Genomic DNA, 27,735 nt, shown 5'->3' with positions numbered 1-27,735 from the left:
GCTAACCAAAACACCCAGGCACAGATGAACTTAATCACAGTGAAGTGAGCGGAGGTCATTAAACAAACAGCAGAAGTCAAAGTGTTGAGATGGGGAATATATTTAGCGAGCGGCTCTGAGGGAGAAAAAATGAATGTGGGGAATTGAGAGGCAAAAAGTGATCTGAAGTACTGAGACAAAGGGATATATATATATGTATATATATTTATAAAGTATTTTCCTTGCACCCTGGAAACCGTTTGTGAGCATTTCCCTGACAAGCTCTTGCAGCAGGCATGATGGGGCAGGATGCTCTGTGCTCAGCACATCCATTTTCCACCCCCTGGATATGGAGTTTCATTGATTTCCACAAGGTGCTTGCTCAACCAGGCATTGGAGCCAGCCTTTTCTGTTACAGTTGCACTACAGATATACCTCTGTCATTGAAAACTGGGCAACCAGAAGGGCAGGTTTACGGGTGGAGAAGCACTGCATTGCCCAGAGGTGGTGGATGCCCCATCTCTGCAGACACCCAGGGTCAGGCCGGAGGGGCTCTGAGCGCCTGGTGGAGCTGTGGGTGTCCCTGTTCGTTGCAGGGTGTGGGATCAGATGGCCTTTAGGGGTCCCTTCCAACCCAAACCATTCTATGGTTCTATGATCAGCCCAAGCTCTTCATCCATCAAACCCCTGCTGGGCCTTCTCGCTCTCCCAGGGTCAGCATGGACCCAGCACTGGATGCATCACAAACTCCTTTAGAAGAAACCGATACAGGCATTTATGCAACGCAGGAATCAAGCCCCGCGTCTACAAGTTCCCACTCCCCAAACAATTAGCTCTGATTAATGGTGCTGCCAGAGGATCACTCAGCAGGAGTAACGAACAACATCTTTTTCCACATTATTTCCAAGTCCAGTAAGCTGGAAGGTGAAACGCATTTCTGTTTTACAGATTTCTTTATACTCCGTTTACCATTCTCATGATGGTTTGGTGTTTTTTTCTGCAGGAGAGAGGCTATAACCTAAATTGATCAACAAAGGACAACGTAAGCAAGCTACCTGCACACAGCCTTGCTCTTGTGAGACCTGCAGAAGTTGCAGCATCCCTTGTCCCATTCTCTTTCCCAATCAGTCCCTTGCTGAGCTAAGCTGGTTGATGAAGCTGAATACCACAAACCATCATTTTCTTTTGCAACACAAAGTCCTCAGCTCTTAAGGAAGGGCTCAACCCCTCAGCTTCAGCAGCTTCAAGCTGTCCAACCAGCACACTACAGAATACGTTGGAGAATACAGGTTTGCCAAGGAAGTGCATATCTCATCCCTCCCTTTTAAAAAAGACATTTCGTTTGTGTGATTCCTACTAGAATTTTAGATGAGCAGATACAATGGGGACACAACCTCCATTTTCAAGCAGCTAAGAGCTACAGATACCCTATTTCTAGGCCTTTAAAGTATGCACATTTAGAGAATACAAAACCACCCACACATGCATATATGCACACGTGGACATACAGATACACACAAATATAAAACCTCATAGCATCTAATCAGCCATTTTCTCATCCTTACTTTGACCCCACATCAGGGACTCATTGCAGTGGAACCTTCCAAATAAGCATGCTCCAAATGTGCCAAACCAATACAAGGGCGTTTCCCAACCCATAGGCAACGCTCAGTGCAGAGCAGGCCTGTCCAGGAAGCCCAGCTTGAAATAGGAAGGGATGGGGTGGTCTCTGCCAAGTCTTGCCATGAGAGCACAGCAGGGACATGTCCCTGTCACCAGCTCAGGAGCACTGAGAGCTGTTTCCTTACCTTTGCTGGATGAGGTCCCTGCTCCGCTCTATGATGGGTTTGAGTTTAAGCTGCGCTGCCTGCCCCACTGCGGCCCCTCCTCAGGCACCAGACACCTACAGAAAGGAAAGAAAAGAGATTTTTCTGTTAGCAAACAAAGGCCTACATTGTGCTCCTCTGATTCCTCCCCATCACTTTATCCAGGGATGTTGGCAATAAAACAGGTAACTGCTGGAAACTGCCTGAGAAATTTATTTAAAAAGCTGAAAGGCAAAGAAAATATCCTTTGTGACAGCGGTGCTTGCACCCTGATGGTATGGGGATGGAGAGCGCTTCCCATCAAACCACACAGCCCTACAGCTGGGGGAATGGTGTGTTATGGGCTTAGGGTCATTGCAGTGCCCAATAACGGCAAACCCATGCTTTCTGCTTTTCCCCCGTTCCTCCCCAGAGCCAAATCCACGTGGTGCAGTCACCAAGCACCTCCTGTGTGCAGTGTGTCCCTGTCCTCAGCCTGCAAATGGGACGAGCCCCCAGCTCACTCATCCCCGAGCTGCAAGGAGCGCAGCCTGCATCTCAGGGATCTGCACCTCCTGACGGCTCGGGGATGCTTCCAGCCCGCTGCCCACGCTCCCTGTCACTGCAAATAGGGAAAAATCTCCACTCATCCAAAAACGGACTCCAGCAGCCCCTCCAGGTAATTCCTCGCACTTGAGACGACCCTGGAGAGCCATCGCTCGCCTCTTAATCCCCCAAAAACATCCACGGGAACGGCGAGCAGGTTTTCCCCTGTCTGCTCCTTCCTGCCTCCAGTCTCAGAGGGTTTCGTTCCAGGTCAATGGGCCCATGAGGAATAATTGCACTGGAGGAATGGCATATGCCACCGCCGTGATGCGACGTGGCTGAAGGGAGCGCACATCTCATGGGGAGCAACCGAGGGAACAGGATGGCTCAGTCTGAAGCAGAGGAGGCTCAGGGCAGAGCTCATTGCTCCCCCCCAAAGGAGGTGGGGGTCTCCCTCTGCTGCCACATAACAGTGACAGGATGAGAGGGGGTGGCCTCATGTTGCACCAAGGTCAAGCTGCATATTAGGAACAATTTCCTCTAATTGTTGTTGCAAAAAGCAGTGATGCACCGGCACAGGCTGCACAGGGAGGTGGGGGAGTTACCATCCCTGGGGGTGACCCAGGGCCGTAGAGATGTGGCACTGAGGGACACGGTCAGTGGGCACGGTGGGGTGGGATGGGGTTGGGCATGGGGATTTCCAAGGTCTCGTCCAACCTGAATGATTCTACGATTCTATAATACAAAGCAAAGGGAAGGAGGAGAGGGAGAGAGAAAGCATGACTCCAGCAATTTTCTTTGTATTTGGCAGGGCTGGAAACAGTGATGGCAATAATTTGACCGTAGTCTCCTGAAAACTGCTTGTCACAGATTTTCCAAACGCTGAAAAATACAGAGATATGTATTTGTATGCAACCACCAGACTCGATCAGCTCATCTTGACCAAGTACTCCACAATGACATTATTCCACAATGGCATAATCCTTAGAGAAAAACCACAGCATTCTTGGACCAGAAGCAGAAACTTGACACATGTAATACCTAATAGTAGAGTGTACTTTATACCCTGCTTTCCTATGAGTCATTTTCCATCCCGCTGTCTGCTGAAAACGCTTGTTGTTTGTTTATGAAAGAATCCCTCAATGGTTTTATTGATGACAGGAGAAGACAGAGCTGCGGCGTCCTGGGGACATGCCGCCCAACCTGGGTTACCTGGAGCCTGCTGCTCGGGACAGGAGCCACACACAGAGCAAGATAATAAAGGAGCATGCAAGAATGGGCAGAATCTGCCATTTTTTCAATAAAGTCAGGTTGCAAAACAAGTAAAGAGAAATGTCTTTTAATTTATTGGGGTGTGGGGGGAGATGCTTGTTTGGTTTCTACCATCCAAGCCCAATTTTCTGTGCACAAATGCAACCACCCCCAACGCCTTTCTGGAGTTGCAGTCAGTGCAAGGAAATGGGCAAAGGAAACCGAGCCCACAAAAGCAAAACCACTGCTCCAGCTCCAGCATGCAGTGCAAGGGCTTGGTTCTGCTCTTGCCTGTGCCAGCATCAGTCCATTGGGTGCAGAGCAGAAGGAAGATACACCACCCACTTATTTAGGAAACACATGAATTGTGCTATTCAATCAATTTGCACAAGTTCACTGGCTCAGATCTGAGCAGTGGGGGCTTATTTTCTGATTTATTCTTGGCCAAACCCACTGAAATGCTAGGAAGAGCAGCAGCATCTTGTGCGGGTGCTGAGGGATGCTGCATGGAGCCAGGGCTCCCCCCAAGCCTGCAACAACCCAGAGAACACAGGGCACGTGCCCAGCACCAGCAGCTCCAATCTTCACTAAGCATTTGACCAATGAACCCTCTTCATTTTGAGTTAGGGCTCTTGGGTCTGCTGGCCCCATGCATTTTCACAGAATCATAGAATGGTTTAAGTTGGAAGGGGCCCTAAAAGGTCATCTAGTCCAACTCCCCTGCAATGAACAGGGACATCTCCAGCCAGCTTTGCTGGCAACCTCTCAGGTCGCTTGATAACTGCAAGACTGACCCTTCCTTCCCCTCCAGAACAGAGCTCCAAGTCTGCTTTTCAGGGCTTTCTAATTGCAAAGAAGCAGGAAGACCTGGAGACAGGGGTCTTTTGGACATGCTCCAACACCCGCTGGCCCAAATAGTGATTGCTGAACAATGTGACCCGTAACTGCTAACAACCCCCGGAGCAAGCAGCAATGCCCCATGGTCTGCAGGAGATGAGGCTGATGGATGGTGGCCATGAACCCAAGGGCACTGGTGACAAATGTGCCAGCACCACGAAGGAGCGCGTTGCGCCAAGCTCTCGGCATACAGCAGGGCTCGCTGCTCTCATGAACACCAGTAATCACAGCTCTGAAGTGATAACATTAGGAACACCCTTGCTGCAAAGAGAGGGCCTGTCTTCCTCAGCTTCAGCCAAAGAACAAACTTAAATATTTGCACTTATATACACGTACCATAAACACACGCCGCGGCCAAGCCAGCTCTCCGACCTTTCTGCGGTGCTGACAGGAGATCCCTGGTGCAAATGTTACACATTTGCCTTATGTTCATTCTTAAACAAAATGAGCAAAGGTCAAAGCTACGTTCCCGGACGCGGGCACATTTGCTCTCCAGATGGTAACAAATATGAAGGGCTTTTCTGTGAGCAGAATGGACAAAGAGATGCTCTGCAGCCCTAACATCACTCTGACCTTGATGCTGTACAGTACACATATGGTTTTTCCCTTGGGTTTATGCATCAGAGATGTAGTTTGGGAATAAAAAGCAGAGCACAGTGAAAATATGGTATTTATCCACATTGAACTTGGTCTCACATCACATTAAACCCCTTGAAGCTCACTCTATAGCTGGAGCACCTTCACCAAGGCCTGGTGCAACGTTCAGCCTTGGGATGGAAACCTGCCTGCAGCATATGGACGCTCATCTCCAGTGTTTGGAAACCTAGAATGACTCAAGAGTGGTCTCAAAGAATAGGAAGGAAGAAGAGAAAACAGACCACTCTCAGCTCAATGATGTTTCTCAGGTCAACTGGAAGAGCCTGTTGGTTTCTAGCAAGCACAAATAAATTTGCTGTTTTCTTGTGGGTAAAATAAGCTGAGATGCTTTGGAGCAGATTATCTACAGCAGCCATAGCTTCCCACCTTCAGCAGAATGCTGGAGCTGGGGATTTCTATCTTAGTGATGTTGCACAGGGATTGGAGAGCTGGTGCAACGGAAAGTTCTGCCATTTTTTTTTTTTTTTTTGCCACTTAGCACTGCACTGAAGCCATAGCTGGCACTACAGGGTGAGACGAGGAGAGCAGAGCTCTCTGAGCATGCCATCAGCCAGCTCGGTGACTGTGCTCCAGGTCCCACAGCAGGACAGACACACATCACCGCTCTTCCAGACCGCAGCACAGAGCTCAACGCCCCCGCGGAAAGCACAGTGCAAAATCTTAAAAGAAAGGAAAAATAAAACGGGGCAATGGCCCCACGTCAAAGCGCCCGGGTCCTGCGCCCTGGAAGCAAAGCTGCAGACGGAGCGCTGCAACGATTCCCAGTTGTTTCTGTTTTGTTTTCTTGGCCTAATTTCTTTCAGGCCGTCAATAGCTGCACGTCCTCTTCGGAGCCAAGTTTAAATCTAGTCAAGTCTTGACTTATCCCAGAGCAAAGAAATGTCCTCGTCAGTTTTCTAGCCAGGAATGCATGCATTTATATTGGCCTGAAAAGCACAATCGATAGTCCTGGAGCAAAGACACTGCCACCTGCCACCTCCCCCTTCTCTATCCCATGGAGATCACGCTCTTACAATCATTTCTTAACGAGCCTGATCTACCAGGTCAGAATGGATGGCTCCATGGGTGGAGAATTGGTGCTCTTCAAGCTGCAGTTTTTGTATCTCTGTCCCAGCGCTGAAGCTAATGCGATGTGAAAACTATTACCCAATCACAGAGGGAAGCTAATTCTCCCGGACAGTCTGCAACATGCAAATATAACAATGATCTTTGCCATTTGCAACACAATGGAAAATTGCTAATAAAAGTTCCTATTGTGTCGGGGATGTAATACTAACCGCATGGCATTTGTCCCTCCCTCCTCCCTCTCTACCCTTTTGCAGCCAGGCAGCTAAAAATGGCTTAAAACTTCCCAGCTCAAATGCTCTCGAGGGCAAACAGTGATGCTGAAGCACCAGGAGAAGTCTGGGGATGGAGGCTGAACCGTGTGCTGCTCCCCTCCACGCAATGCAGTACTGCCTGCAGTGCTGGGGATGGACATACCAACGTGCAGGAGGATTGCCCTCTAGCACCTAGTTAATAGCACCCTCTGCTCTCAGCACCATGCCACAGGTCCAGATGGCCTCCTTCATCCCTGACATCTCCAAAATGCCACGTCTGCACCTTCCTTCCCCAGCAGCAAGCTGCTGCTTGTGCTCTGTGCAAAGTGCTAAGGGCCCTTTCCCCATCCTCTCAGGAAGGGAAAGCTGCGTGCATGCGTACATGCTGCACTGCCACCTGCATGCCCCTTGTCACACCCCAGGAAAGGAAGCCCAGATGCACGGATTAAAGCCTGGGCCAGCATCTGCAAGGCTGGATGCCCAGAGCAGGGCTCCTTCTCCATCTCTCGGTGACTCCATTGCTTTGCAGCCCACTCCAGCACCTGCGCTCCGGCAGCCTCGTTTGCAGCGATGCCAAAGGAGGGGCTGCAATCCCACTCCCTGCTCCGAGGGCTGCAAGCTTTCCCGTGGGTCCCTCCGACTCTGACTCACTTCCTTCCTCCCCAGGTTTTTCGGCTCACGCCGTGGGGTTGCAACAGCAGCAGGATGGGGTCAGGAGGGTGAGCAGGGGCAGAAGCAGCTCCCACCTTTGCCCTGCTCTCTTGGCAGCCCTCCTCCTCCTGCATCCCAGAGCATCAGCATCTCCGTTCTGCCCCAGCCTCTCCTCAGCCCTTCCACAGGAGGAAAGCGTGGGATGAAGCACCTACGAGATGCAAAACCCAGCTCCGACCGGCTGCAGGAAAGTCAGCCCTTACAGGGCAAGAGGGGGCAATTAAGAGATTTCAGCTGGAATCAGTGGCTTCAGTGTCTCACTGAGGCAGCCAAATGGCTTTATTTCTGCGTATTTGTTAATAATCTCATTATTTACAGGACCCATGTGCTCTCTATTACCTTGCATTTTCCAATATTGAAGGGACATCTGAGGCTGGTTAGGCTGTTTGTAACGGGTCCATCTTCAGCTTTTGGTATTTCCTGGCTGGCACACGACCAAATCAACACACTGCTCTCTCCATTTAAAAACAGTCTCCCCTAAGGAACCGCCTTAAGCACTTATCTCGTTCAGCAGTTCCTAATGCACAAGCTGCCCTGGGGCTTCATAGGTTTTAGGGGGAAAAAAAAAAAATGCCCAAACGTACAACTGAAAAACAATTAAACGTAAAGCTCCTTTGACCCATGGAGTTGTCCACTGATGAGCTCACACAAGGCAAATAGTTTGGGAATTGGGAATGCTTCACATGAGGAGGCATTCCAGGGTTTAGTTCTATTTGGAAGGGGGTATTTATATTTAGGAGGATCTGAGAGCTGCCTGCAGATGTCAGCTGTGTGTCTGCAAGCCCAGGACATGCTGCCAGCACCTGAACCTCTTTCCCATTTGCAGCTGTTGGAGGCTCAGGTGGAGGAAGCACATGAAGCAGCAGCATCCCTTCGTGGACGCTGAAGGCATCTGCTCCTGCTGATTCCAGGGGCAGCAGCCTGAATGCCGACTGCTTTGCAGCTCTCTGCGCTGTGCCTCATGTGCATGAGGTGAAGGTTTGCTTCCCCTGCTGGCATCCCTACATTTCACGGTGCTGGTGACCAGCAAACCCTTGCTTACAGCGTGTCCCTTTTGCCCTGGGACTCTCAGCCTCCGTTCCACGTGGGCTACTTCCAGGGAGAGGAGCACAAAACCTGCACAGCAGACCTGCTCCCTTCCCAGCCTCACCCCCTGAAGCTGGACCCACCACCCACCCCAGCGGGCACCCTGCCACCGGACACCCAGGTAGAAACACTTGGAATCCAATGCAGATGGCTTAGAAGACTCCAGCAAACCACCCGCTGGGACCAGCATGCTGGTTTTGGTTCTGTGCACATGCCCACGCATCCGTGTGAATAAGAGAGACATTTCTGGGCAGCTTGTGTACCACAGCTGTTGCCAAAACTGGTAGCACGAAGTGAGTCACACCAAATTCTTCTCCAGGGCAGCCAAGGATGGTCACAGCTGGGATCCAGAGGTTGACATGCAGGGACTATGTCTAGAAGGCTTACTCTGCTCTGGACCTTTGGGGATCACCCCACACTTGTTGCTTCTTGCAGAAAAGGAGAAGAAAACTTGGCTGCTCTTGCCATGCTGGTAGGAATTGAAGGGAGATGCATTCCCAGATAGATGTGGTGGCATTTGCAGTGATGCTCCTGCATGTTGCACCTCCATCCACCTCACCATAGTGTCCCAAGTGCAGCTTAATCATAGAATCATTCAGGTTGGAGAAGACCTCTGTGATCCCCAAGCCCAACCTGTCTCACTATGCCCACTAACCACGTCCCCAAGTGCCACATCTCCACGGTTCTTGAGCTCTTCCAGGGATGGGGACGTCCCCAGCTCCCTGGGCAGCCTGTGCCAGTGCCTGACCGCTCTTTCAGAGGAGAATTTTTTCCTGATATCCAATCTGAAACCAAATCTGTATCTTTCTTTCCAATTTAGAGATAAGGATGTGGAGCAGGACCCTCCCAGGGACTGTGAAGCCACTGCTGCACACCCAGCCTGTGCCCACAGAGCCCGCAGCAGGGCTCTGGCACCAGGGCTTCTCCATTTAGAGATTGTTCAGAAGGAGAAAACCAAATAAAACGAAGAAAAAAAGAACAAAAAAACCCACAACCCAAACCACAGCACCAAGGCAAGGCGTGCCCGATGTATTATACCAGCTGCAGGAATGCCGCGTGCCATGCTGGTAGCGCCCAGCTCCATAAATTGTGCTGTAAACCCACGACAACCTACACCCTGCCCAGATTTGGGTGCCATCACAGAGACACCCTCCACCCCATGACCTTGCACGTAATGCAGATGATGATGGCCAGCGAGGGTCCAGCACAGCCTGAGCCCTACAGCTGGTGGCAGGGGACCAGCACAAGCTGCAGCTCGTGACCACCTCGTGCCTGCCACGTCCCGCTGGCACGGCTCAGCAGGCGGATTCGCTGCCATTTCTGCCTCCTCCAGGGTTCACGGGTGGCCCAGAATATGACAAAACCTTGAGTTGTTAGCAAAGGAAAGAGATTTGGGCTGGAGTTCCTGGGTAGAACTGCCAGATGTGTCACTTTTACTCAGAGCTGTGCAGGGCGGAATTGGCAGAACATCGCCGCTGGGGAAAAAGCTGGAGGGGAAGGAAGGGAAGTGGAACCATTTCCCAGGTCACCTGTTTCCCTTATGCCAGTGCTGCCAGCTCCATGCCGAAAGCACAGCCTGCAGATTTCGCTTGTCTTAAGCCTTCTTCCACTCCATTCTTTCTCCTGGCTCCTCCGCGTCCCTTGACTTGAGGCGCACGTAGGCATTTCACACCTAATTATTTATTAGCCTTAATGAACACTGTCATGCATCCACCCCTCTCTTCATCTGTAGCTGGTTTTAATCGGGCAGCTCCGTCCTCAGTGAGGAGGAGTTGTGCAATCTCCCGCACACATCTGCCACCAGCCCAGCTCCATCCCTCCTGCTATTTGTTTTAATTGCAGAAACGAGCGTTGAGGACTTTCTCCAGTGCCTGTTCAGGGAGAAGTGTCAGTCACTGCACGGGGAGAGAGAGAACTCTCCAAGATAAAGTTCCAGGCGGAGGCTTAATCAACACGATGGCCTCATTAACAGCACAGCCCAGATAACGCAATCCTCGCAGTGCTGGCATTCCTCCTTGCTGAGCAGGCACATAATAAATCAAGGAGAGATTTGATGGGAAAGAAAAGCCTCGCTCTGTTCCCATGTGCTCTGGTGGCACAGCTTGCTGCCCCAAAGGCCCCAAACTCCTGCAGGATGGAGCTGGAGCTCACCGGCCCCTCCTGCAGACAGCCAAGCATTGTCCCTGGCCAAACCCTCCCTGAAGATCTGCAGTGGGGATGTTCCAATCCATTTGCCCAGAGGAACAATAGCCCATGAAACTTGCACGGCATCACACATCCACTTTGGAAAGTTTTGCTTGCCTTTGCGCTCCCACCACTTAGAGCCTGATAATGGGCAAAGGGGATTTGGGCTGTTCCCACCTGCAGTCAGCATCTGCACTCCTGCCTGGCAGTCCCTGTGCCCAAGGAAGCAGAGAGATAAATAGCTGAGTCACTCACAGCCCATCCCAAACTGGAAGACCTACATAGAAACCCCCCGAAAGCGGCTGGAACAAAGGGGCTCAGACCAGTCAGGTCCAGCTCTGCCTGGCACTGCCTGTACCCCATGGGAAAAACATTTCAAACATTTCACAGTCTCCATTTTCCTTTCCTCCTTTCTAGGTAGCTGCTGCTGTGTGTCTGCCTCCTGCACATGCAGGCCTGCTACAGAGCACGTTGACCTCCATGGAAGGGTTAAATCAGCATGAAAAGATGCTCTGCTCTATAAGAAGATCTCAGGCATGTTCTGGAGAACTTTCCTAGTTCCACAGTGCTTGCTGGCTGGCAGCAAGCACTGGTGAGGGATGAGGGATGGAGAACTGCCTTCTCCTTGGAAGGACCACCTGGAGGGTGCTGGGAGCATTCTGGACTTGTGCACTGAGACGTTCAGGGGGTGGAGGGAAGGGCCAAAAGCGATCCAACAGCACAGCCAGCTTTCATTAAGGCTGACTTCAGCTTTCATGCACTCCTCAGATGCAGGCTGTCCATGAAAGGACAGTTCTTACCCCAGTGAACATCACGGTTAAACTTGCATCAAGGTTTGGGGTCTGAGGCTGTTTTGCTGCAGGATGGATAACAAACTCCCTTGGGAGCTCTACAGATGGTGGAGACCTTTTCCAAAAAGTGCATTGCGTATACTTGGCATACGGGGAACGTGGCTGCATCTACCTGACCCCAGGGAAAAATCCTTGTGGTCTGGAATCTGAGGAATGGACAGTAATGTTGAAAGAGGAGGATGCAAAAAGCCCCACTGACACTCACACAACCTCAGATCAGATGCCGTGGTGATGCTGTCATGCTCCCCAACACAAGGCCCCATTGAGTTTCTCTATCCGTTTGAAGACCCATGCAGACCCGTTCATTCATGGCCCTATAATGGGAGACAGGCTCAGCACAGCCCTGGATCAGAGAACTTCCAAGCCTGATGGAGGAGGCAGGAAGCTTCAGCATCCAAACCCACCCCTCTGGCTTTGTGAGGCCTTGAACTTGTTATGGGGCTCACGTTCAGATTTACTTATGGATCTTGAAGGTGTTTGAAATCCAAACCCAGTGCTGCTTCAGAGCTCGGGCCCATCTCTTCAGTTCATTTTGCTGCTCCTCTTTTCCTGGGGAAGAAGCAGTCTCTCTCCTGACTTCAGTGCTCTCAGTTTTCCACTTATCCCAGAAGGAGAGAATTTCTTCTCCGGGTGTTACCCCGCAGGGCACCTTGCAGAGAACATCCTGGCAGCCTGCAGAACAAAAACCCTCAGCTGCGCGGATTGCAGCGCTGCCTGGAAGCAGGCAGACCACTCTCCTGGAACCGCTGCCGTCAGCGAGCTTCACCTCCATTTCCTCCAGGACTCTGGGACCTTCGTCATTCCAAAGCCCTTTTAAAATGTCATCACTTCAGGAGAGGCTCGAGCCAGGGCTGGCCTGCTGGGTGACGGAGCGATGAGGCTTTGAACTTTGAGTCTGGGAAGCCGGGAGAAGCCAGAGCAGGAGCTGACATCACCCTAACTCGAGGCGAGCGGCACGGATTCTCCCCGAGCCTGCACATTGTAGCCACTGTCGGACGGTGACGGGAAGCCAGGATGATGAACGCATGAGTCACCGCGGCTCGGTGCTCTCCTGGGAGGAAGGAGCAAGAGTTTCCTCGCAAGAAGTAGCTTTTTTCCGCTGTAAATCTTCTAAGCGCAGTGATGAGTCTGAAAGGTCACTGGGGCTTGGCACTGCTTTGGCAACCGTGAGCCAGATGGCTTTGATAGGGAGGGGAAGGCTGTCTGCCTCCGAGCGGCTCTGCGGCTTCACCTGCAGCTCGTCTGCTTCAGCTCTGCTCACCTCCTGGCTGCTCCCAGCAGCTGAGCACAGGATTTTAGGGCTTGGGAATCCTGATCCTACCTAAGAGAATGGGATTTTGCGTTTGCATTCGACAAGGGAAGGGTTTCAACAAAGGGCCCTGCTTATCTTTTGAGGCAATAGTGCGTGCCTGCTGAGCGTCCTCAGTGGGCCCAGAGCTCCTGGATTTGCAAAGAACCCAAGCACATACACCATCTGCATGTTGCCTCTGCTCAGAGCTCAGCGTTGCCATTCAGACCAGTGGGGTACAAGTCAGAGTTCTTTCCATGCATAAATTATTGTTAGTAATGGAAGCACCCTTTCTTGGACATGGAAGAAGAGTGTCAGTGCTAAAGGACATGCAGGTAGCAAACCCTCCCTCTGCAGCTCTCCCTGAAGGTGCTCACACTGCCCTGTAGCAAGGTGCCAAGAGGAAAGCACTCAAACCTGAGCTCTGGGCTTCCTCAGGGGGTGGGAGACAAACCCAAAAAGCAAAGAGGCTTTGGAAGAAGGGAGAGTTGAAAAGGAGGATGGCAAAGACAACAAACAAACCTCAGTTCATTAATACTGATGAAAGCCCACTGGAACGACCTGATTAAGACTGCAATAATGGCTTTCCAAGGTCCATCTAGCTCAGTGTTCTGTCACTGCAAAGGGATGAAGGCAGATGCCAAGGGAAGGGTTTAAGGATACAATAAACATGCACCGATTTTATTTTTTTTTTCCCCCAGAATAATATTATCCCAGCCTCAAAGAAACTGCAGCTCGGGGACTTCCTGAGCTGGAGGAGGTGTTGTCTTTGTAATAAAGAGAACTCCGGGGATTTCTCTTCTACAAACCTCTCCATTGTCCCCTGGTTAATAACAAAAGACAAAGAAACGGTTCAGACTCTAGTGATGATGAGGTGTCAGCCTGAAATACAGGGGGAGAAATCGAAATGAATTCACCTGCACCTAAAGCCAGGTCAGAGAAAGCCCCATTTCTCCCTCTGACAACAATATCTTGGTTCATTAACAAAAATTCTGCAGTAAAAGCTTTCCCTTGACTTAATGGGACCATGCTCTAACGGATTATTTCAACGCTACAGGCTGAATGAGTTGGTTCATTAAGCAGCGAAGTTGACAAAACCCACATGGGATTTCTTCACTGACCGTTCTTATTACTTTACAAAATGTCTCCCTTGAGTTTTCAGCCAGCTGTGAGCAAGTGTTTGCTTTTAGAGCAAATGAATGGGGGTCCCATCAGCACCCAAACACATCTGCGTGGAAGCGTTAACGGGCCGCTGGGGTGAACCTCAGAGCTGGAGAGCAGCATGTAAAGGACTCCAGGAGGAGGGACAGCGGGGAGATAAATCATTCCTCATCACACATCTGGAAGTGGCTGCAGCCGAACACCCTGCACCTCAGCACCACTTTTGTAAGGGTTCTGCCATTTGCTCTGCGATGCTCCCAGTGACACACGACTGAGCAAAGCCAGAATCTCTCTGGTTCTGCACGAAATGATGACCCTTTCGCACATCCCTCCCTGAATGGCATCCAAGGAATGCTGAGAGAGCTTTCTGCTCTGCTGGAGAAACCGAGAGTGCAATCAGCAGGACATGTCTGTGCAGAAGACTTGGCCTAGGGGGCCCGTCTTAGCCTAATTTCTGAATCAGGAATTTCTGCTTGGCTTAAGTAATTCTCTTTGCCACTCTTGGTAATCATTTCAGAAAATTCATCGCTCCAAGAATTTTTTCATGCTACGTCTCCCTTTCTCTGGCTTGGCACTGCTGTGTGTTATCTCTGTTATTCATCTTGGCCGTGTGCTAATAGTAATGCAAACTCCAGGCTAATTGCAACATCTTCATGGCCTATGACAAACACAAGCCTCTAATTTGACGTAAGAAACACATTCTATCGTGGCATAACCTCCAATTCACTTTAGTACCTAATAAAATTTTTCAGAGGTCATGCTGAAATCGGGCAGAAAAACATCTAGAAGAAAATGACGCAGCCTAGCAGTCCTTGGATGGCAGTGCACATACTACCGAGATCATACAAGATAGGAGTAGATGCTCATCATAGCAGGGAACGACACATGCAGAATGAGGACAAACAGTGCAGGAGATGCAGATCCTGAGCTGGTGCTCCTGATTTCCCAGCTACTATGACCTTGTAACACCAGGGTTGCACAGTGTGGAAAAAGTTACCAGTTTCAGCTCTGCTTTAGCAACATGGAAAAGGGTATTTGACTGGGAGATAGCTCCCAGTTCACTTACATGCAGACACATCTTCATAGGGCATCTGTAGATAGCACAATGAGACCACCAGGAGAAGGGCACATAACTAAAACAGTGATGGGAAGTGGATTTGGAAAATGGAGGTGAGATTTATGAGCTTGAGTTTGTCCTGGAGAGCAGCACTGGGACGGGAGCTATGCCGCTGCTCCACTCTCCTCATTTCTCAAAGCAGATGCAGGGAAGCAGAAGGAAAGCAGCTCTGTATCACACAAAACAGTCAAATTCCTCATTTCTGTGGCAAATACAAACATACTCTGTCATTTCCATGTCTAGGTTTATGTGGCCCATAAGCCCAGAGCTCCCACATTGTGTCAGACAAGATAACTGACATTTAAATCATTAGCAGAGCACTAAATTAGTGTCAGGTCTTCCTGCATCCTTGGGCTGCTGGCTTGTTTTTGTAGCCCACATCCCAGAGAGGAGGCCTTGCTCTTTGTTAATGAGGCATTTCAGCACCTACTCGGGATCATTATCGGTCTCTAATGAGGGTAAAGGTATTGGTGGTATTTGACCACTTGCCTAATTAGTTTATAGCACAAATGCTCCCTGCTGAGTAGGAGATTTATAAACTTGAGTTTGTCCTGGAGAGCAGCACCAGGAAGGGAGCTGATGGCTGTGTGCTCTCCTCATTTCTCAAAGCAGAGCTCCCACCCTCCTGCTTACACCAATGACCAATTAACTGGGCAGCGACCACCCCATAGCACCCATCTTGCTGCCCCCGGGACATACTTGTGGGTCTTCCCCCGTGCTGGAGATCAGTGATCCCAAAGATCCTCAGACAAGGCATTTTTCTCCTTGACACACTAAGCGCTCAGCAAAATAAGGTCAGCTGCTAATGAGAAACATCTTCATACTCATTCCCTGGCTTGCAGTCCCCTTGGTGGCCATAGACATCTCTACCAAGCTTTTAGTAGGCAGGAATCTTCAGCTAGGGCTGGACAACTCCTTCCTGGTGTTGCATAGCAGGAAAGGACAAAATTCTGCCCCTACATTTGGGGGAGCGCATTCTTGCTGCTGCATATGGATGTTGGGTGATGATACCATGTGTTGGATCACTGTGGGTGGAAAGGGAGGCAACTCTCTAGTCTTCATTCTCCTCCCTGAACCACAGACTGCTTTTGCTTCAGTTCTGCTGCCCAATGGTCCCAAGAGAGCATCCCTGGCATCACTCATGGTGGGACCAAACCCAATTCATCCTGGGCACTCTCCTCTCATCGTTGCTCACATCCAGCACTGTCAGACCAGGGATGATTCCACATCTTGAACACTGGTGGTTCCAGAAACCATGCTGGGCTTCGTTGTTAATGGGAGAACAATTGCGGTGGGGCTTCAGAAACTGCTCACATTAAACACTTCAGACAAAGCGTCAGAAGTTCAGAGCTTTGACTGAATTGCGTCTGAAACCTTTGGGACAGGAAATCCCCGATGCAATGGCAGTACCAGGAGAAGCGCTACTATTTGTTGACAACCTCATGAAATTGTACACACAGAAATGCCCCGTTGACTGGAAATCATTTCCCTTAAAACTTTCAGCTAATTAAAAAAATGTTACAAATGCATCTTGGACTGCTAAAAACAGCTCGCTTTGCTTTCAAGCATTAGATTCTTGAAGAATATTTAGGAGCATGTCCAATGAAGAAGTGGTTTCAATGACTCTAAGAGTGCTCCCATTGAACACTCCAAAAGTGCAAGGTGCCTCTCTTCCCTTGTTTCCCACTCATGGTGGCCCATGGTGGAAGCTCTCCAGTGCAACCCACTCCTGCATGGCATGGATTTGTTGACAGCATCGGCTAACGGTGGCTGTGCAATAGCTGGAGGTCAACCAGTGGAGAACTGCTTGAAGATATTCAGCAGCACAGCCTAACAATGACTCCTGCTCTGCAGACAATGTCACACACCTGAAAAATCTCACTAAAGGCACATTTTGGACAGCAAGGAAATAAAACCAAGTGATGCATGTAGGCTTCCCCATCACCCAGAGCCAACACACCTCACCAAAGCTTCTCAGCACAACCAGTGGCTTTGTAGCTGTGTTTCCTTCACTTTGTGTTTGTTAACACAAAAGGTTCTCCCTCTCGTTAATGGCCCAAACGAGACTATACAACAGTGCAGTAGTGTAGAAGAAAGCATAAAACCACGTTTATCTGAATAGGTCAGAGTGGTTGGCTGCTGGTTTGTTTGGTGATCTTGGAGGGGGAGCTCATGGCTCCCTGCCTGGCCTTTCCTGACCTGTACAATGGGCGCCGTGCTGCTGCTCACCTATGCATCGCACAGGGACATGGACATTACACATGGAGAAATATGACATAAAAATTATTACTCTGTTTTCAGGACAGCCCCTTCCTTCTGATCTCTGATTCATTCAGTCTTAGGAGAAAGTCCAGTTCGGTCACTTAAATGTAAGGAGCTCAGCATCCCTTTCCTATCGGGCTTTCAATTTAAAAAGCATTACACAGATGTAATTAGATTCAATTGCTACTACACATGCCATCTGGGGCAGCAGCCACCAAGTAATATGCAATATCAAAAAGATTGTGTTTGGCACAGCCCCTAATGAGGGCAGCTGCAGCACGCTCCAGCCAAGAAACTGTCGAAAAATGACAATCAAAAACAATTATGTTAAAAAAAGAACAGAAAAAAATATGATTGCCACAAAAATGAATGAGCGATACGTTTACCTCATATGCCCAAGAGGACAAGCTGCATGTGTAACAGTCTGCTTTAGATCAGGTGGACAATAACTGATAGCAGGGGAGAGCAACGCAGAGAGCTGCTGACAGGCGAGAACCAAAGGTGAAAATTGTAGGCATGCCTCTCCTCCAACACCACTAAGGGACAACCATGGGGCAGCCCCACTGGCAGCCCTGAGGCTTACCTAGGGGCATCTCTGCAGTGCCATCACCCACCCTGCTGTGAGGGCTCCTCGGTGGCCCAGCCCCTTCCACTGGGCCAAGAGAAAAGCTCCTCCAAATGAGACCTTGAATGAGATCTCCGGCTCCCCACTGCCAGTGCACATTTCCTCTCCAAGCCCTCTTCCTGGAGAAATCCCATAAGAAACACAGGCTGGGTTGCTGTCTTGCTGTTGAGGCTATCAGCACATTTGTCTTTTGCAGCATTCGTGGTAGCAGGCTTTGCTGCGTGGGCATCTTTTCTATTATGTCGATGACTGAGCTCCACCACTCTGATTTCCAGAAGTTACCAAACCCATGGCTCTTCGACTACGCTCTCTCTGGTGCTCTACAGCAGGGGTAAAAGTGCACATGGGGTAAGCTATGCACTGTTATGGACTAAAATCTTGGCTATAGGCTCACATTATCAATTCAATATTTGCAACACAAACATCCTAACATCCTTTGGGAATGCATAATTTAGAGGCAGGAGTCTCTGCTGTCTTTGCTACAGACATAACTTGCACTGACCACATGAAAACTTGTGTGGCTTTACACAGAGGAAAGAAGAGACCCGGAAAATGAATTCAACCTCTCCGCTGCTTTGCAAGTCAGATTCTGGTTTTGTTTTCAGTGGCTCGGAAGGTAAGCATTCAAAATAGGTCCAAACCACAACATTCAGCTCCAAATCTGCACTTTCCCAAAGCTCGGGGTTATGCGGAGCCAAGGTTTTGGTTTCTCTTGAGTTCAGGGATGTCCAGATCAAAGCACAGCTTCTGGTGCATCTCTAGGAAGCACCACACCTGCTCGGAGCAAGCAAGGAAGGCCAGGAGGGGTGGCACTGACCCAAGGAGCCATGCACCAAGACCTTCATGCAAGCATAAGGGGGTTGGAACCAGGTGACCTTTGAGGTCCCTTCCAACACAACCATTCTACGATTCTAAGAGGTGAGATGGGTGCCAGGTATCCAAGAGCCAAGAAGAACTCTAGCAGGAGTCCACAGAACCAAGAGGAACCCAAAGAGGAGTCCACCAGTGGCTCAAGTGGTCCAGAGAGGACAGCAGGTGACCTGGCACTTGGACCCTCCTCTGTCACCAACTTGCTTGAGCAACACCTTATTTTTAATTTGCTGTGTCTCTGCTCTCTCTCCATAATGCAGTAGCATCTCCCAGCCTCAGAGGAGGGTTGTGAAGGTAATTAAATAAGAAAGGCCAAAGTGCCAGGATATTCATGCGTGGCAACAGCAGCTGCTCATCATAGAAAGGCTGAAGATGTTAGAACAAGTAGCACTCTACACACTTGAGAAGATGTTAGAACAAGTAGCACTCTACACACTTGATCTTTTTATCCCCCCTCATTTCCATTTCCCTATAATGGCTCAAAAGCCACTGGACCATGATGCTTCCCATACTTTGTCTAAACTCAGAGAAGAAAGAACACAAACATTCAAGAAACATCTACTCAGCAGCTTTACTAATTGGCAAATGAGGCCAGAAGCTCCACCATACTCTCCCCATATGTTGCTGAGAATATTGAATGTTTATGATACCAGCCACAATGTTGCATTAACTGTTCCTTGCGAGATCTCTGTACGCACAGCTGGAAATCCCATCCTCTGACTTCGAAAGGAGACAAAACACCAGCGGTTTAAGTAATAAACAATTAATAACAGCATCTAACGCTAGTGAGCACTTCCCTAACTTTTTTTTTTCATCTCCCAAGCATTACACAAATTAAGTATTCCCATAAGCAACGTAAATGTCAAATGATGCACAGCCCCCAAGGACCGCGGGTGATGCTGAAGGGTATGGAACAGCCTTGCAAAGCATCTGTCATCCCACTCTACCCACCAGGCGTAGGACTCGAGGCCATACACACCTGTGTGCATCAGAGCAGCCGAGAGCACCAGGGCTAGGAGAGGATCATCCAAAAAGAGACAGAGCAGTGCCAACGCTCCTCCATGACAAAGGGGAACTCAAATCGCAGCTGAATTAGGGTTTTTAACAGCTAACGCCAGATCCATAAATAAACCAAGATTAGAGATCGCAATTGATTTTGCTTTGTATAATAATATCCAGACCCACCCATAAAGGAGGAAGTTCTGCACTGCGTTAGCACCCTGTGCAGGGCCAGCAGTGCTTGCCTCTGGCTGCATTGTGAGGATGCACAGATACGGGACTTCTTGCAGGAACACCAACCCAGTGCCCATGGCACTGCTCTGCAGCGAGCGTCACACTGGGCAGTGCTCACTGTCACAGCTCACAAACAGCCAATACAGCAACAAGGAATGGGAAAACTGCCTCGCACCAATTTCATGTGAGCCTGGAGGTGGTGAAATGAAGGCTGGGAGGGTTTCAGGACAGCACCACACGCGCACAGAGCTTTATAGTGGGGCAGATGCCCTGCGTGCACACCCTGCTGGCACTGAGGGGCTCTGGCTTGCGCCAAGAGCACCCACAAGAAGGGCTCACACTGCAGCTCCCTGAAATCTGTCCTTCCACCATGCTTCGGGACAGCCAAACCCAAGGGATCCAATGCACTCTGTGAGCCGCTGCTTGTTCAACTCAAACCCAATCAAGGAGCTTTGGTGAAAGCCAGGTCCATCCCCATGCTGGCTTGTTTCTGAGCCAAGGATTACAAGGATGCTTGCTTAATATTTATGTTTCGGCAGTACCCAGAAGCTCCAGCGCGGAGTAGGACTCCATCCTGCTACACACTGCACAAAGAAAATGCTTTGAAGGAAAGAACCGCTCTGCTCTGAGATGCTGCAGGAGCTGCACCAGAGGCTTCCCAGGCGCCCTGCAAACCCAGACAAAAGCCATAAAATCTGGGCTGCAGGGAAGAACCAGGAAATGGGTAATGTGATAGAAGGAATTTCTCCATCTATAACCATCACAGCTCCATAAGGTTGTTTAAAATAAGGAACAGAGACTGTTTTCTTTGAGAAAATCCTATGTTTATTATTAGTTATGCCTCTGAGTATAAATAAATACGTAATGGATTGCATATTGGTTAATTCCCTTCATTGTGCACTTAATTGCTTCCTTGTTTGCTTTGTACTTTCCTCTCTGCTACATCCTCATATTTCAGCTTAAGCTCATCCCTTCTACATTTGTTTATTGTGTCTACATTTCCAGAAACTGAAAAGTCAAGAGAAAATATGATTTGTTACGAAACTTGCTAACATTAACATATCCACCGTACGGCGCAGCTCCCTGCCCTGGCATTGCTTTCCCTTGGGGAGGCAGCTCCTTGCTCGGACCCCAGCAGCCTCCATGCTGGGCAAACCAGCTCACTGACAGCTTCCCAGAAACATCCTCCCCTTTGTACATTTCCCAGACAGGAGGCTTGTGTTAAAGCGCTCAGCTCCTGTTCCCAAAGAGGACATTCTCCTAACCCACAGGACAGATGCTCCTTGGGCAGGGATGCTGCCAAAGCCGATGGCTCCCAGCCAACATCTCCTCACCCCGCTTCGGTGGGGCCACCCTGGGCTGAGAAATGAGTCACCAGCCCCGCTGGCACGGAGGATGGTGCTTTCCAGAAGGGCCAGTGGGTTTTGATACGTGGACGCCTGCATGCAGGAGTTGGAGCTGAGATGCTGCGTGCTCCAAAGCCCAGTGAGCACTGCAGGGCACCCCTGGACCTGCAGCAGCAATGTGCTTCATGTGGTTGCACGTAACCCCCATCCCAGCTGCACACACCTCACTATAGTGTTTGCAAGGGAGGTGCTGTGATCTTCATTTCCAAAATAAGGGGGAAGGAAGCAGCAGTCCTGACTACACGTGGCACAATGCTGAAACACAGGTTGGATGTTAGGAAAAACTTGTTCCCCCAAAGAGCGTTGGCACAGGTTGCCCAGGGAGGTGGGGAAGTCCCCTCCCCTGGAGGTGTCCCAGAACCATGGAGATGTGGCACTGAGGTACACGGTCAGTGGGCATGGTGGGATGGGTTGGGGTTGGGTGTGGGGATCTTAGAGGTCTTCTCCAATCTGAATGATTCTATGAAACCTTCACGGGCACCTCTGGAACACGTGGGAATGGGTTCCCATTTGGGTTTGTTTCAGGGGCAAAGCACTGCTGCTGCTTCACAGCAGAAACATGGGTGGGAAGCGTGTGTTCCCAACAAGAGCACATTTCGAAGGTGAATGCATGAGGGAAGGCTCTTTGAGGTTATTATTGAAAGCACAGAGAAACACACACTTTTTCCAAACGAATATTAGAGACATTTGTGCTCAGCATACAGCTGAGGGATCTGGCCTGTGCTGGGGAGTGAAGGCGTGTTCCCCTGTAGCAACCCAGGACAGAGGGACACCTGTTCCTGCAGGAATGAGCTGCAGACAGACATCTCCACTCCCCCATTGCTGCCATCCTTCACCCACCAAGAAGACATCCTGCAGATGCCTCCTTGGGCAAGAAGGAGGCATTGCTCTCAGCACCAGCAGCCTTATACCCCAGCATAAGGGTGAATCAGGCCATGTGCAATGTTTTCCTATGCAATCCCCAAGGATGAAGGCTGTCACCACCACCAGCGCCTGACTAGCACCATTATTTATTGTTTTCAGACCTGTCCTCAGACTGTAAAGCTGCCCAGAGTTTCCAATAGGCAACCGTCTGTTAGGACTCCCGCCCTCAGTCTGGTTCAACCCTGTGCTTCTTGAAAAGAAAAAAGAAAAAGGGTTGGTTTTTGGTAAGCAATCAGAGGCTTAAAATTCCTAAGTCAACCTTCTTAGAGGTAAGGAGAAAAATATGCAGAGACATGAAACAAATTCCTGGCTAATTCCTCGGGAGACCCAATCAATGGACGACTTCTCCTCTCTGTTTATTTTGTTCCCAGCAGAAGTCCTAGCCTGTCCTCTTCCGATTCCAAAAACCAATCGTGCTCCACACCCAGGGGCCGTGACATCAGAGGATATTTTAGGAACACAGCTCCATCCCCAGCCCAGGTTTGGGTCCGTTCCCTTTCCCTCACACAACCCCACAGCTTCTGCGGAGTAGTCACAGCTGGCTACTGGGTGCCAAACCTGGAGGTGAATGTAAAAAAGAAGGAATTGTCTCTTCCAGTAATTTCCCTCAGAAGAAATAATATGCTTGGCTTGTCTCTGTGTTGATACAAGGGTGACTCATTAATCCAACAATGTGAGACTGTTTTAAGGTTAATGGCAGGCATCTAGAACTGGCACCATGTCAGTTGGCAGCTTCCGAGCTCAGCTAAAAAATGCACTTTTATCGCTGTAGTACATCCGGAATGCAGCTGTACCTAAAGATTTCATTCTCAGGCTCATTTTTAAAAGGATGCTATTCTCAGAGTCCATTAGTTCCTGGCTCTGAGCTTGGCTAGAAGATCACCCTTGCAAACCACTCGTGCCTCTTCTTAGTGCCTTTGGGGAACATCAGTGCTTGGTCACACCTCTACATTTTCTCATTCTACTTTGGTTCAGTTTGACCTCAAACCCTGGGGATGAAGGTGGTCTGGGTCAGCTTGATGCAGAGATCACAAAACCAGAGGGCAATGCTCAATAGGAGCTTTATAGCTCTCTTAATGCCCATTCAACTTCACCCTTTAAAGCATATCTGGGAGCAAAGTCTTCAAGAGGAAAATCCAAAATGTCTCCTGCCCCTCACCTGGGAGCTGAGGAATGCTGTTCCCCCTTCCCAGAGTTTACTAGTTTTCCAACAAAAAAAAAAAAAAAAAACAACCAACAGTAGTATTTCTGCTATGAAGAAGAAAAAAAAAACCACCAAGGAACTAAAATAAGTACTTCCACTCTTCCTACATCAGAAGAAGAAGAAGAAGAAAGCAAGAATGTTCTCTCTCTGCTTGTCACATCTGAATTTTCCTTTAATTTTTAAAAGATGTTTGCTTGGTTGGTTACAGCCATCCTGTGGACAAATGCCTACATCCTTACTCACAAATGGCTCAGGCAGAATTCCCAGGGAAAACAGCTGGCCAAGTCTTCCAACGCTCCATCCAGCCCTACCCAAGCCAGAGCCATGCAGAGAGCTGCAAGCTCAGCCCCCTCAAAGGCAGTCAGGCAACCATGAGAAGAGAGGGGAATGGGGAAATTTATTTTTCAGCATCAAAGGTTTCTGCTCCCTTCTAAGAGAGATGATTTGAATTGCTCTCCTGTGGCACCACAGATGAGCAGAAGGGTGATGCAAGTTCCATGGACTGAGCACAAGAATGGCCATCCTGGGACCACAGGCCCATCCAAGCCTGGATTTGCTTCCAACGGTTGCTAAGAGCCATGGGAAGAGTATAAAAACTAGGAGCCTGAAGTGATACTCCCCTATTATAATCTACCAGCCTCCAGCTTTTTTTGCATCACGGAGATGTACCAAGCCAGGTGCTCTGTCTTTGCAGTTATTAGCCCTTGGCACGTACTCCTGCCAAGGTCCATATGAGGTTGGCCTGCAAGATCTCTGCTAGGCTTCCAAGTCCCATAACCCCACGTAGCTTCAAGGCACAGCGTAACCACACTTGTGAAAGTAGCCTGATGACTTTAGTATTAGTCAGGTTAGGTCTCATTAAACATCTGCTTAGCATTTGTAGGACCATGCCTCAAAGCCGAGGGTTGTTTTTTTCCAAAGATAATGATTCTTTTTCTGCAAGATTCCCAGTGACAGCACAATACATCATTCTAACCGTGGGCAAAGATCTCAGAATGCAAACCTGCTGCTCAGCTCTTTCAGAAATGTACATAATATTTTAATCAGTCCTGCAATACCAAACTTACACACCTATAAGCTGAACAGGCAGCTCCTAGAGATTCAGGATTACAAAAACTCACTTGCTGCATGACTTTGGAAAAATGAACCTCTGTGCTTTAGGTACAGAAGTCACAAAATGTGAGTAAGCCCAATAAGGCACTGCTGTTTTCCATCTTGTGGGATCTCCTAGCTCTATCTTGAGCAATAGACCACATCATGCTCCTGGACATGTCACGCAGCAACATTTGCCCATGGGCATTACTTCAAAGTGGGTAACAGCCTCCTAATGAGTAAAGCACAAACTATATGGGGGCAGAACAGGCTACTTCCAGTAACACTTCCACCACGTGTTTAGCCACGCAAGAGCAGCCCTTTTGCTGCTGCAGTTCATGTGGTTAAGCATGTAAGCACAGTGCACACTCGCATTCATAGAATCACAGAACCATTACGGTTGGAGGGACCACTAAGATCAGGCAGTGCAACCATCCACCCACTCCCACCATGTTCCTCACCTTCGCTGCAACAACCATGGCCTACGTGAGGTGGGAGTGGGGCAGGCAGAAGCCTCGGCAGAGCCAAGGCAGATGAGCTGGGGGGAGGTGCCCACAGCCACCCTGCTCCTCTCACTGAAATTACACAGCTCTTCCCGTTTTATGAATGGGCATTAATTTATTTTTGCAATTTTTTTCCCAGGTTGGAATGCCTTATGAAGAACAGAAGCAGCTGAAGGACAAATCAAGGCTTTTAACAGCTCCGCAAAGCCAGGCCACCGAGCGCGCTAATCGCTCGCAGCTTTGGCGGACCTCTCCTTTCACCGTATATGGAGCTGGTGGACGTGCAATGGGAGGAAGGCTGAGGAGGCTCAGCTGCTGCTCCACAGCATGGAGATGGCCTCTACGCCACGACCAGGCCCAGGCCTCCCCAGCCGGCCCTGCTCCGCAGCCCCACATCTCCCTACACGACCAGGCCCTGACCCCGCCGTCCTCTGGCCCACAGTATGCTCTTCTCTCTGCATGTCACCCTGACATTCGGCTCCTCGCAGACACTCAGCCTTGGCCTGTGGCACCCAGGCGAACGAAGAACAGCTGTGGAACGCTTCAGCCCAGACAACGAGCCATTTTCTAGAATTTAAAAGGTCAGGAACGAAATTCATCTTGGCGGAAGGCCGCGGTGTTCCACCGCAGCGAGAGGCCCGGAGCCTTCCGCCGCCATCTCCACCAGGTGCCTGGGACCCCGCAGAGCCGGCCGCCGCTCCCAGCACACCGGTGGGACCCTTCGGAGGACGTTCACCCGAGTACCACACATCCTGCTCCCTCCGTGCTCACGGCAGTGTGTGTGAAGGCTTTCCCTTTCACAGCTTGGCCCCTTTCCCCGCTGGCTGCGTGCCTGGAGCTGGCAGTCCCAGCATCCCAGCAGATCCATAAATAATTCAACAGCTTGCTAAAAAAAGGGATCAATCATGTTTATGGTTCTGAAACATGCAGAAAACGTAGGAGACCCGGAGTACCAGGAAGAAGGCAGGAGAAAGCAGAGGGATAGCATGAGGCGAACATCAGAGGAGTCAGCGGTAATAGGGCTGAGCTGCTCAAAAAGGAGAAGAAAGCCCCTATTTTTAAACAAAATCTTTAACAAAATAATAGTGATTAAAAAAAAAAAAAAACCAACAACTTTTCCAGTTCCAGATGAGAAAATATTTCAGGGCTCTGAGCAGCAGTGTGAGAGGTTCCAGCTCCAGTGAGGCTTTTACACATCTTCCAGTAGCATATGCTTTAAAAATCACACGAGAGAGAATCATGCATTTCTTTGGCTGTTTGTGCCTATTTATTTCCCCGCTCCAGCAGCAAAGTATGCCACAGAGACAAGTCCCATCTATCCTTATGGCTACTGCTCCTCTGCTGATATGCAAATACCAGCATTCATCCATGCTCTTTTTGAAGTTTATTACCCCATTTTCTACACTGCTGTTATTTCAGTAACACCATCCGAACTAGAAATCATAATTCCATATCCTGTACTCTGCAGATATTGGTGTACAATTAAAAGCCTGCTTTCTTGCACAGAGATCTCTAGATCTTTCTGGCAGGGAAGGATTCCTGACAACTGCCTGGGCTGCAGCCCATGCTGCTGAGTGCTGTTTTCTTTGCAGCTTTCCTTGCTTTGGCTGTTGTGCTAGATGTAGTGAAAAGAGACAGACTTTTTTTTTTTGTTATTCACATGTAATATATGTATATATATAAAATCAGGGGCTTACGTTAGCAAGGGAGTGCCAGCATTCCAGACCCTGCTTGTCATGCATGCATGGGAGGTCCCCAGCTCTGCTAGCAGAAGGACACTGCCCATATTTTCTGCAACTCTTTCACTCTAGGAAAAGGACCACACTAAAACTCTGGGGTAGAGACAAACACTCATTTTCCTCCTTATTTAGAAGGGGAAAAGGAACATGGAGATGAACTTGTAGCTGAAATGGGTTTCCAGAAGCTTGTCCAACTGTGACACCGACAGCAGGGTTTGGATCATGGGGTCAGGCTCAGGTAGAATGTGCAATGTCTCCCATCACTGAATTAAATGGCTTTAAAAAGAGGATGAAGGTAGCAGAGGAACATGGGAGGGAAAAGGTCTCTTTATTTCTAATCTTCCCAAGTGCAAGTATGTTCGTGGTGAGCCATCTCCATTCAATCTGCAACATCAAAGAAGGAGAATTCCTGCAGCTCTGTTGGGGAGGCTATGTTAGACCTTAAGAAAACTCTCCCTGCAGTACAACGTGGCATCAAACCTCCTCGGTGAGGTTTGGAATGCTGAAGTCTCTGATACAACCTCATTTCTCACCTGCACTGCAAATCAGAGACAGTCCTGTTCTGTCCTGCCCTCACGGTACCGCTCTCCGGGTGGGAAATGGATGGAATAAGGCAAGATGAATGCAACAAGAAGACTGGGAACGTCTTGAGTTCCTTGTACAAGATCTCTTCCCTCTGAAGCAAATAACCCTATTCCAAAGTAAAAATAGCACAGCAGAGCACAGCTGCTTGCTAACAGCTGGACCTGTTCTGCTGAAAGCAGCCAAGAGCAGCAGGACCAGCGCTGTGGACATCATGGATGGCAGTTCTGAGGAAAGAGAAACCCTGATCGGTCCTAAACATTGCACAGCTCTAAATTACTCTCCCTATTGGCTCTGCATGTTCCAGGCCATTTATCTTTCTGTGATGCACAGAAATCCAGCTTTTTTTCAAAGCCATGGGCATGTGCATGTTTTCCAAAGCCTTGCAAATGCAGTGACACTTAGGGATGAGCAGCTGGAGGAGGCTGCTCTGTTCCCATTCC

The 27,735-nt window shown here is 49.4% G+C and overlaps 1 protein-coding gene across 3 annotated transcripts in view; it reads right to left on the bottom strand.

Moving 5' to 3' along the window:
• Nucleotides 1–27,735, bottom strand: part of ZNF469 (zinc finger protein 469) — a 191,727-nt gene that overhangs the window by 72,412 nt on the left and 91,580 nt on the right. For all 3 annotated transcript variants that reach the window (XM_021408829.1, XM_021408827.1, XM_021408828.1), the window contains exon 3: nt 1,788–1,882. The gene's annotated coding sequence lies outside the window, so the exon portion shown is untranslated. The remainder of the gene's footprint in view (nt 1–1,787; nt 1,883–27,735) is intronic.

The sequence above is a fragment of the Numida meleagris genome, chromosome 10, assembly GCF_002078875.1.
Source record: "Numida meleagris isolate 19003 breed g44 Domestic line chromosome 10, NumMel1.0, whole genome shotgun sequence".
NCBI lineage: Eukaryota > Metazoa > Chordata > Aves > Galliformes > Numididae > Numida > Numida meleagris.
This window is presented reverse-complemented; position numbering and strand designations above follow the sequence as displayed.